This window comes from Somniosus microcephalus, chromosome 14, assembly GCF_052327205.1.
Source record: "Somniosus microcephalus isolate GS21.2 chromosome 14, FLI_Smic_1.0, whole genome shotgun sequence".
NCBI lineage: Eukaryota > Metazoa > Chordata > Chondrichthyes > Squaliformes > Somniosidae > Somniosus > Somniosus microcephalus.
The window spans coordinates 74,846,370-74,855,891 of NC_141000.1; the positions used below are offsets into that span (position 1 = coordinate 74,846,370).

Consider the following 9,522-nt stretch of genomic DNA (forward strand, 5'->3'; position numbering starts at 1 on the left):
GACAAAAGCCAGAAGAATTGGTGGTCAGTGTCGTCAGAGCCATTGCAATTTCCCTGTCCGAGGGGTAAATACGCAGTTTTAACTTACTGACAGCCCGCTCACTAATGAAGCTGTCAGAGCTGCATGAGCCGATTAGTGCACTCAAAATGTGTCCATTTACCGAAACCTTTATGGCTGCATGGGACAGACTTTGGGGAAAAAGAGCTGTGATGGGAGGAGGGGCAGTTTTACACTTGACAGCTGTAACCTTAGTAGTGGTTCTTGGGGGAGGAGCAATTTTATAGATTGCAGCTGTAACCTTAGTAGTGGCTCTTGGGGCAGGAGCAGTTTTATAGATAGTAACTGTAAAACTAACAGGAGCACTTGACCGGTATACCTTAGAAAAGTGGCCTTTCTTACTAACAGCAGCTCTTGACTGGCATACCTTAGAACAGTGACCTTTCTTGCTGCAATGATTGCAGGTCACGTTATGAGCAGGACAAAATTTCCTATAATGGAACGCACATCCACAGAAGAAACACTTCCTTCCAGATTGCCAAGATGCCGCTAGGGTGGGGTCGTCATCAGTGTAGGTTTCTAGGGCCGGGTTGGAGTCGTCATCCGTGAGGGCTTCCACCTGAGGCCTATCGAAAGAGTCACTAAAAGTGATAGCAGCAGCCCGTGCACGTGGTGAAAGATAGGTGTCTGCATTCCTCTTTGCTAAGTCCAGAGAGCATGCCTGGTCATAGGCAGCCTGTAACTTGAGGGTTTTATTCTCCAACAGACGCTGACGTATGAAGGGAGACGCAATCCCATTAATAAAGGAATCACAAATTAACTCTTCCTGGTACTGCTCAGCTGTAACAGATTTAAGATTACAATCCTTGCTGAGCCTGCGAAGTTTCTGAAGGAATTCGTCAAGTGATTCCCCGGGTTGTTGTCGAGTTGTGGCCAGTAGATGCCGAGCAAAAATTTCATTTGGGGACTTGACATATAGCTGCTGTAGTATTTGGATAGCGGCATCATAGTCTACACAGTCTTCGATATAATCAAACACATGAGGGGATACATAATTAGCAAGCATTCGTAACTTGTTAGGAACATTCTCACCACACTCCTCAAGGAAGTTGCTAAAGGTACGATACCAGTGTTTCCATACCTTAGCGGCTGTAAGTGAATTCGGGTCCAGGTCGAGACGGGCGGGTCTGAGTAGTTTCTCCATGATGGATCGATTACCTGTCTGAGTTCCCTTCGATGGTTCGAGTCGTAGCTGGCTGTTCCCGAATCACCCAAAACGTGGAGTCGATATCAAGTTGATTAAATTGATGTAATAAAACTCACTACGCACTTGGTTTGAGCATAAAGCAAGTCTTTAATCAACTTGTTTCAGAACATGGAGGTCTAGTTGTACTTCACTAGTACCTTGTCTTACAAAATGTCCCTGGAAAAGCTGGGGCCAATGCCCGAGTATTTATACTCCTTGGACATCGCCACCAGCTGGCCATCCATCGTTATTTCATGAGTAGTTTCTTGATGAATGATGAGATTTATAACACTCTGCCTTTCTGTTTTTTCTACCAAAGTGGATAACTTCACATTTATTCACATTATATTCCATCTGCCATGTTCTCGCCCACTCACTAAGCCTGTCGAGATCCCCTTGAAGCCTCTTCACATCCTCTTCACAACTGACACTGCCACCTAGCTTTGTATCATCAGGAAATTTGGAAATGATACATTTAGTCCCCTCATCCAAATAATTGATATAGATTGTGAATAGCTGGGGTCTAAGCATCGATCCTTGTGGTACCCCACTAGTCACAGCCTGCCATCCTGAAAAAGACCCGTTTATCGCTACTCTTTGTTTTCTGTCTGTTAACCAATTCTCAATCCGTGCTAGTATATTACTCCCAATTCCATGTGCCCTAATTTTGTTCACCAACCTCTTGCGTGGGACCTTATCGAAGGCCTTCTGAAAATCCAGATGCACCACATCTACCAGTTCCCCTTTGTCTACACCACTAGTTACATTCTCAAAGAACTCCAATAGGTTTGTCAAACAGGATTTCCCTTTCATAAATCCATGTTGACTCTGCCCAATCTTACTATTAGTTTCTAAGTGCCCAGTTATTGCATCCTTTATAATAGATTCCAGCATTTTCCCAACTACTGATGTGAGGCTAACAGGTCTGTAGTTCCCCGTTTTCTCTCTCCCCCCTTTTTTAAATATCGGGGTTACATTTGCTATCCTCCAATCTGCAGGAACTGTTCCAGAATCTATAGAATTTTGGAAGATGACAAACCAATGCATCCAATATCCCAATGGCCACCTCTTTCAAAACCCTAGGATGTAAGTCATCTGGTCCTTGGGATTTATCGACTTTTAGTCCCATTAATTTTGCTAGTACTTTTTTTTTACTAATAATAATTTCTTTAAGTTCCTCATTTTCATCACACCCTTGGTTTTCTCATATTTCTGGGAGGTTTTTTGTGTCTTCCTCAGAAGCAAAGGGCTCGATTTTGCCAGTGTGGGCAGGCTGGGGCGTGTCAGGTGTTTTTAGAGTCCTGAACCCGACTCCAGTGTGATGTGGGGAAAAAGAGCAATTTTCCCCTAATTAGGCAATTGATTTCCAGCGTGTGAGAACCCCTGGCCTAATTAGTCTTGCCACATCCTGAAAGTCGCCTCCGATGACATCATCAGTGCTGCTGGATTTAAGGCCTGCAAGCAGCCTTGCTTCTTCTGGAGACTGGAAACGCTTTGGGCATTGTATGAAAGACTTCATTTACCGACCATGTCCACCAGCAAGCAAAAGTGTGCACCTCGATTTGATGAGCCCTCGCTCCAAGCTCTGGTGGAGGGAGCAAGATCTAATAAGGAGGTGCTCTTCCCTTCCTCAGGGAGAAAAAAGCCACCACAACAGACTAAAGCTCTGTGGCTGCAAGTGGCCGAGGAGGTTAACTCCATATCAATGAGCCGCAGAACCTGGCTGCAGTGCAGGAAGAGGTTTCATGACCTTCTCCGTACAGGAAAAGTGAGTATAACTTTCTCATCACCCTCAATCTCATCCCCATCGCCTCTCCTCACCAGCACTCTGCTTTGCCAACCTCTTCCTCCACATCCCACTTGAGACTTACATCCTTGCACCCTTACCCATTCCCTCTCTCTCTCAATGGTCACATTCACTTAACTATTCGCCCATGCAGCCCTCACACTCTCTATCACTGTGATGCAATGACAACTTACAATACACAGGGAGGGCCCTTTGTCCCTTCTAAGCATCTATGCCATGGAATCTCTACACTCACTCCTTCATTCTCACTCAAACTCCACTTGTGTCCCTCATTGCAAAAAGAGAGAGCCCACAATAAGAGGGAAAGAGTAAGGACAGGAGGAGGGCCACCCTCAGTAGCCCAGCTCACCACCTCGGAGGAGGCGGCCCTGAAAATTGCTGGGATCGAGGATGATTCCCAAGTGGGAGACGGACAGGCGGGTGCATCACAGCAAGCTGGTGACAGAATAGTTTGGCATCTCTCTCATTGACATTGCATAAGTCACTGATAATCAAACTGATGCTCTAACAGATTGACTTATGATCATCTGCACTATTCAATGTGCATGTAACCTTGACCTCACAGCTCTAACTCTTTCCTTTACTCCCCCACAGGACCATCGACAGCCCCCGTCCCCACTGTCCAGGAGGAAGAGCCTGAGCTTCCAGACTCCTCAGAGGAAACTGCAACCTCTGAGGGCGCTGCGTCAGCAGAATTAAGTGCACCCAGCACCAGCGCTGACACTCACACCTCGGTGGGATCTTCGGGACATAGAGTAGAGTTGTCACCTGGTGTATCACAGCTCACAAGTTAGCATCAGCAGATGGTGGAGACAGGGACAGTAGTGGAGAGTCCTCATCGGAGGGCGCAGGACGCTCCCAGCTCGGCTCCGCTACATGTTGACCCTGTGCCTCCGGGTCCATCCAGAAGGACAGCGGTGCTGGAACTCCAGGAACAGGTGCAGGAGTCTCTGGCAGGTTTTGTCTCCAGGGTCGCTGCGAGTGTGGAGCGAATGGAGGAGTCCATTGCTAACATGAGCAGAGCCTTTGTGGAGGCGTTGGCGCATGAACGCATCACCATGGAAAGGATGGCAACCTCCGTGGAAAGGACGGCTACCGTAGAGGAGAGGATGGCTATGGCCATGGAGGAGCTTAGTCGCCAGGGTCGTGAAAACATGGTCATTGTTCACAATAGACTGACATCTCTTGATGAGCGATGTTCAGCTATTGAGCATACAAACCAGACATTCATGCAAGTCCTCAGGAGTAGGACTTCCAGTACAGAAATGGGTCCTCATGGCCCCCCTGAAGTGCAGCAAGGTGCTGTCAAGCCACTTGCTAGCTCTGAAGTGGGGTTGACCCATGAGAGGGATGTTGGTGGCAGACAGCAAGGAAGCGGGGGCTCCTCTCCAAGCGCTCACATGACCATGCCACTGCAAAGCCCTCGGTCAGAGCTCCACCAGAGTCCCCACCCAACTATGCGATGAGCCACTTATTCCTTAGGCATCTGCAAGCCACGATGCTGTGTCGTGTTGTGAAGTGCACAGCAAACCATAACCATTCTAGAGACCCTGGCTGCTGAGTACTGCAGGGCCCCACCTGATCTATCAAGGCATCTGAAGCACATCTCCAGCAAGCCGATAGTTTGCTCGATTATGGATCTGGTGGACATGTGGATGGAGTTGTAGTGCTCCTCTGCTTCGTTGGAAGGGCTCCTCAATGGCGTCATTCACCATGTCTTAAGGGGATAGCCCTTGTCTCCAAGTAGCCATCCGCAAAGTTGGTCTGGCGGATTGAAGAGCGGAGGCACACTAGACTGGTGCAGGATGAAGGAGTCATGGCAACTGCCAGAGTACTTGGCACAAACATGCAAAATTTCCTTATTGTGTTCACACACCAGCTGTACGTTGAGGGAGTGGAATCCCTTGCGGTTGACAAAAATACCTGGATTGTGATGGGGTGCTTTTAGGGCCACATGTGTGCTGTCAACAATGCCCTGCACCCTTGGAAAGCCTGTCAGATTGTCAAACCCAACCACATGCACAGTTACACTGGCTTGATCCTTGGAGAAATTGATGTGATTGTGCGTGATGGCAAAAAGGGCATCGGTTACCTGCATGATACAAGTGTGTGTGGCCGCCTGGGAGACGCCGCTGATGTCTGCTGCTGATCCCTGGAACGAACCTGAAGCTAAAAAGTTGAGTGTGGTGGTGACTTTGATGGCCACTGGTAAGGGGTGTCCACCTGCTTTTCTGGGCTCCAGGTCTTGCTGCAGCATTGCGCAGATGTCACCCCACTACCTCTCACAAAAGTCTGAGCCTCCTTTGGCACTGCTGCTCAGTCATGTTGAGGTAGCTCATCCTCTGTCTGTAGACCCTATTTTGGGGATATCTCCTGTGCGGACGTGCTTCCATGCGCTGGCGCCTTCTGGTCTGTGCAGCTTCAGGTGGGTGAGCAGCAGATTGGAGCTCCTGCTGTTGCTCCTGCAGTTGGTGCTGCTGTTGGTCAGGGTTCTGCTGCTGCCGCAGCTGGTCTTCATCCGAATCTGATGTCCAGGAGGAAAGGAAATAAATGGTTCCCATTCTTCTAGTATATGCCTCAGTTGAGGAAGCGCTCAGTCAAGGTGGGGAGAGGGGTTTCCCAGGAGGTCACACTGGAGTTGGGTGTCAGGCTCCAAACTTCCAGAACAATGAGTATGCCTGCTAAAAGTTCCCCCAGACCTGAGACAACAAAGTTCTGCCACCTGCAAATGATGATTGGTGAAAACTCCTTTATAATGGTGGAGCTGCAGCTGTTGTAAGCAGTTCACTTGTGAAGCCACCAGGATTCACTGGCGTGTTCCAGAGGAGGCATGCAGAACGTGGGAAAAGGATTAAAATTGGAAAGGCCTCTCAAAATGGGATTATAGAGGCAATTAAATGATTGTTAAGTGCCTATCCCGCCTCTTGGAGGTGGGATGGAAACTGGGTCAGAAAACTTGCATGTGGGAAAATTGCTCGGAGGTGGGATTGGGCCCGCCCGCCATTTTTGAGATTTTAACAACTCACACGCCTCCAAACTCGCCTCCTCGGGCCTGGCAAAATCGAGCCCATAGTATTTATTTAATTTCTCTGCCATTTCCTCATTCCCCATTATAAATTCTCCCGTCTCTGACTGTAAAGGACCTACATTTACCTTCGCCAGTCTTTTCCTTTTCACATGCCTATGGAAGCTTTTACAATCTGTTTTTATATTTTTCGCTAGTTTGTGCTCATATTCCATTTTCCCTTTCTTTATCAATTTCTTGGTCCCCCTTTGCTGATTTCTAAAAAGATCCCAATCCTCAGGCTGACCACTTTTTCTGGCAACTTTATAAGCTTCCTCCTTTGATTTAATACTAGCTTTAATTTCTTGTTAGCCATGGTTGGATCACTTTTCCTTTTGGGTTTTTATGCCCTAGAGGAATATATGTTTGTTGCAAATTATGCATTATTTCCTTGAATGTTAGCCATTGTATATCCACCTTCATACTTTTAATCTACCATGGCCAACTTGTCCCTCCTACCCTTGCAGTTTCCTCTGTTTAGATTGAAGACCTTAGTTTCAGATTAAACTACATCACTCTCAAACTTAATGTAAAATTCAATCATATTATGGTCACTTGTCCCTAAAGGCCCCTTTGCCACAAGATTATTGATTAGCCCTTTCTCATTACACAGTACCAGATCCAGAATAGCCTGTTCCCTGGTTGGTTCCTCCACATACTGATCCAGGAAACCATCTCACATGCATTCCAAGAATTTGTCTTCCACACCATTAGTGGTAATTTGATTTGCCCAGTCAATATGTAGATTAAAGTCCCCCATGATTACCATATTGCCCTTGTTACATGCACTTCTAATCTCTTGATTGATACTGTGCCCTACATTACCATTACTGTTTGGTGGCCTATACACAACTCCCACCAATGTTTTCTACCCTTTGCTATTTCTTAGCTCCACCCAAACTGATTCCAGTTCTAAGTCACAATCTGCCAAGCCAAGATCTTCTATCTCTACCATATCAATCTCATCCCTTATTAACAGCGCTACGCCACCTCCTTTTCGTCTGTCCTTCCTAAATGTTGAGTACCCTGGAACATTCAGTTCCCAGCTTTGGTTACCCTGCAACCATGTCAATGTAATGGCAATTACATCATACCCATTTACTTCTATTAGTGCCATTAATTCATCCACCTTGTTGTGAATGCTATGTGAATTTAGATAAAGTGTCTTCAACTTTGCCTATTTAATATTTTTCTGCAATTTGACCCTCTTTACTGTTGGCCTTTGTTTCTGCTCCCTACTAGTTTTGCTGACTACTTTTCTAACTTGCACTTCCAGCTTTGTTTCTCTCCGTTCTGGGCCCACACTTAGGTTCCCAGCCCCCTGACAAACTAGTTTAAATCCTTCCCAACAGCACTAGCAAATCCCCCTGCGAAGATGTTGGTCCCATTTCTGCCGAGGTGTAGCCAGTCCAGCTTGTACAGATCCCACCTTCCTCAGAATCAGTACCAGTGCCTCAGAAATTTAAATCCCTCCCTCGTACACCATCTCTCCAGCCATGCCTTCATCTGGTCTATTCTCCTATTTCTGCTCTCGCTAGCATGTGGCACTGGGAGTAATCCTGAGATTACTACCTTTGAGGTCCTGCTTTTTAATTTATTTCCTAGCTCCCTATATTCTGTTTGCAGGACCTCGTCCCTCTTTCTACCTATGTCGTTGGTACCGTTATGGACCATGACCTCTGGCTGTTCACCCTCCCCCTTCAGAATGTCCTGCAGCCGCTCAGTGACATCCTTGACCCTGGCACCAGGGAGGCAACATACCATCCTGGAATCACGTCTGCGACCACAGAAACATCTATCTGTTCCCCTTATGATAGAATCCCCTATCACTATTGCTCTCCCACTCTTTTTCCTCCCCTCCTGTGCAGCTGAGCCACTCGTAGTGCCACGAACTTGGCTCTTGCTGCATTCCCCTGAGAAACCATCTCCCCCAGCAGTATCCAAAACGGAAAATCAGTTGGAGAGGGAGATGGACCCAGGGGACTCCTGCACTACCTTCCTAGTTCTTTTGCTCTGTCTGGTGGTCACCCATTCCCTGTCTGCCTGTGCACTCTTTACCTGCGGTGTGACCACCTCGTTAAATATGCTATCAACGAAGATCTCAGCCTCGCGGATGCTCCACAGTGACTCCAGCTGCAGCTCCAGCTCCGAAACGTGGATTTCAAGTAGCTGCAGCTAGAGACACTTCCTGCACACGTGTTCACCCTGAACACCGAAAGTGTCCCCGACTTCCCACATAGCACAGGAGGAGCACTCCACGCTGCCTAGCTGCCCTGCCATGTCCTACCCTTAATTTACACCCTTTACTTCCTTTAAATTAAGGAATATTAAATACAGTAGGGACCTTACTTCACTTTAACCATTACTTACTCTAAACTAGAGACCTTACTTTTACTTTAATGACTGGACTGTAGAAATACTCACCAGGTCCTACTTACCAATCAGCTCCTTCCCTTGGCCAACGTCACTTTTAATCTCTGACGTCCCTTTCGAATGTTGCCTGTTGAGGTCCGATCTCACTGCTGCTCCCAATAGCTCGGTCTGGGCCTCGAGCCTCGGGCTTTATTTCCTTGCTCCTCCTTCACCTGTTCCCTTACAGATTGGTCCGCTCTCACTGGTGCTCTCAATAGCTTGGTCTGGACCTCGAGCCTCAGGGTTTATTTCCTCGCTCCTCCTTCACCTGTTCCCTCACAGGTTGGTCCGCTCTCGCTACTGCTCCCAATCCCAGTCATGCGGAAGGAACTCCAATCAGGGGAGGTTTGGAGTGAAACTGACCTATCAGAGGAAGGCAGAGAGTAATTTACACTAGAAGACGCCTTATAACTCAGGGGCGGGAGTTTTCAGAGAGCACAGAAGAAGCCCAGAAGACAGAAAAGGAGGAAGAATGAACTGAGAATGCTGGCCAGTCTATGTTTTGAAGTACAATTTCCCTAGAGCGATCACCCAGAGATAAAGGAGTATGTATGAAAGTTGGACATAAGCTTAGATGTTGTTAAGGGGGGGTATCTTTTATATTCATTTGAATTAATAAGTTGCAGGCATATTTATTGGCAAGAGTTCTTTGAATTTATTGCCAAAGGTGCTTCTATGTACATTGAATTTTGAACTATAGTCTGATTAAAGACCAACTTTATTGATCACATCCTTGTCTGACATTGTTAAGCTAATTCATAATTCTTGAGGTCCGAACAGTAGTAAGAGAAAGACTTACAGGAGTTAGGATACAGGCAGCAGAATTTTGGATGTGTTCCTGTTTATGGAGGGTGGAAGATGGGAGGCCGGCCAGGAGAACATTAGAATAGAAGCTACAAAGGCATGGACGAGGCTTTCAGGAGTAAATGAGCTGAGGCAGGGGCGAAGATGGGTGATGTTGCAGAGGTGGAAGTAGGCAATCTTGGTGATGGAGCG

General features: G+C 47.1%; 1 pseudogene; it reads right to left on the minus strand.

Annotated features, from left to right (window-relative positions):
* Window positions 1-7,327: 7,327 nt before the first annotated feature.
* LOC147107568 (uncharacterized) lies at window positions 7,328-8,394 on the minus strand (annotated as a pseudogene).
* Window positions 8,395-9,522: the final 1,128 nt, after the last annotated feature.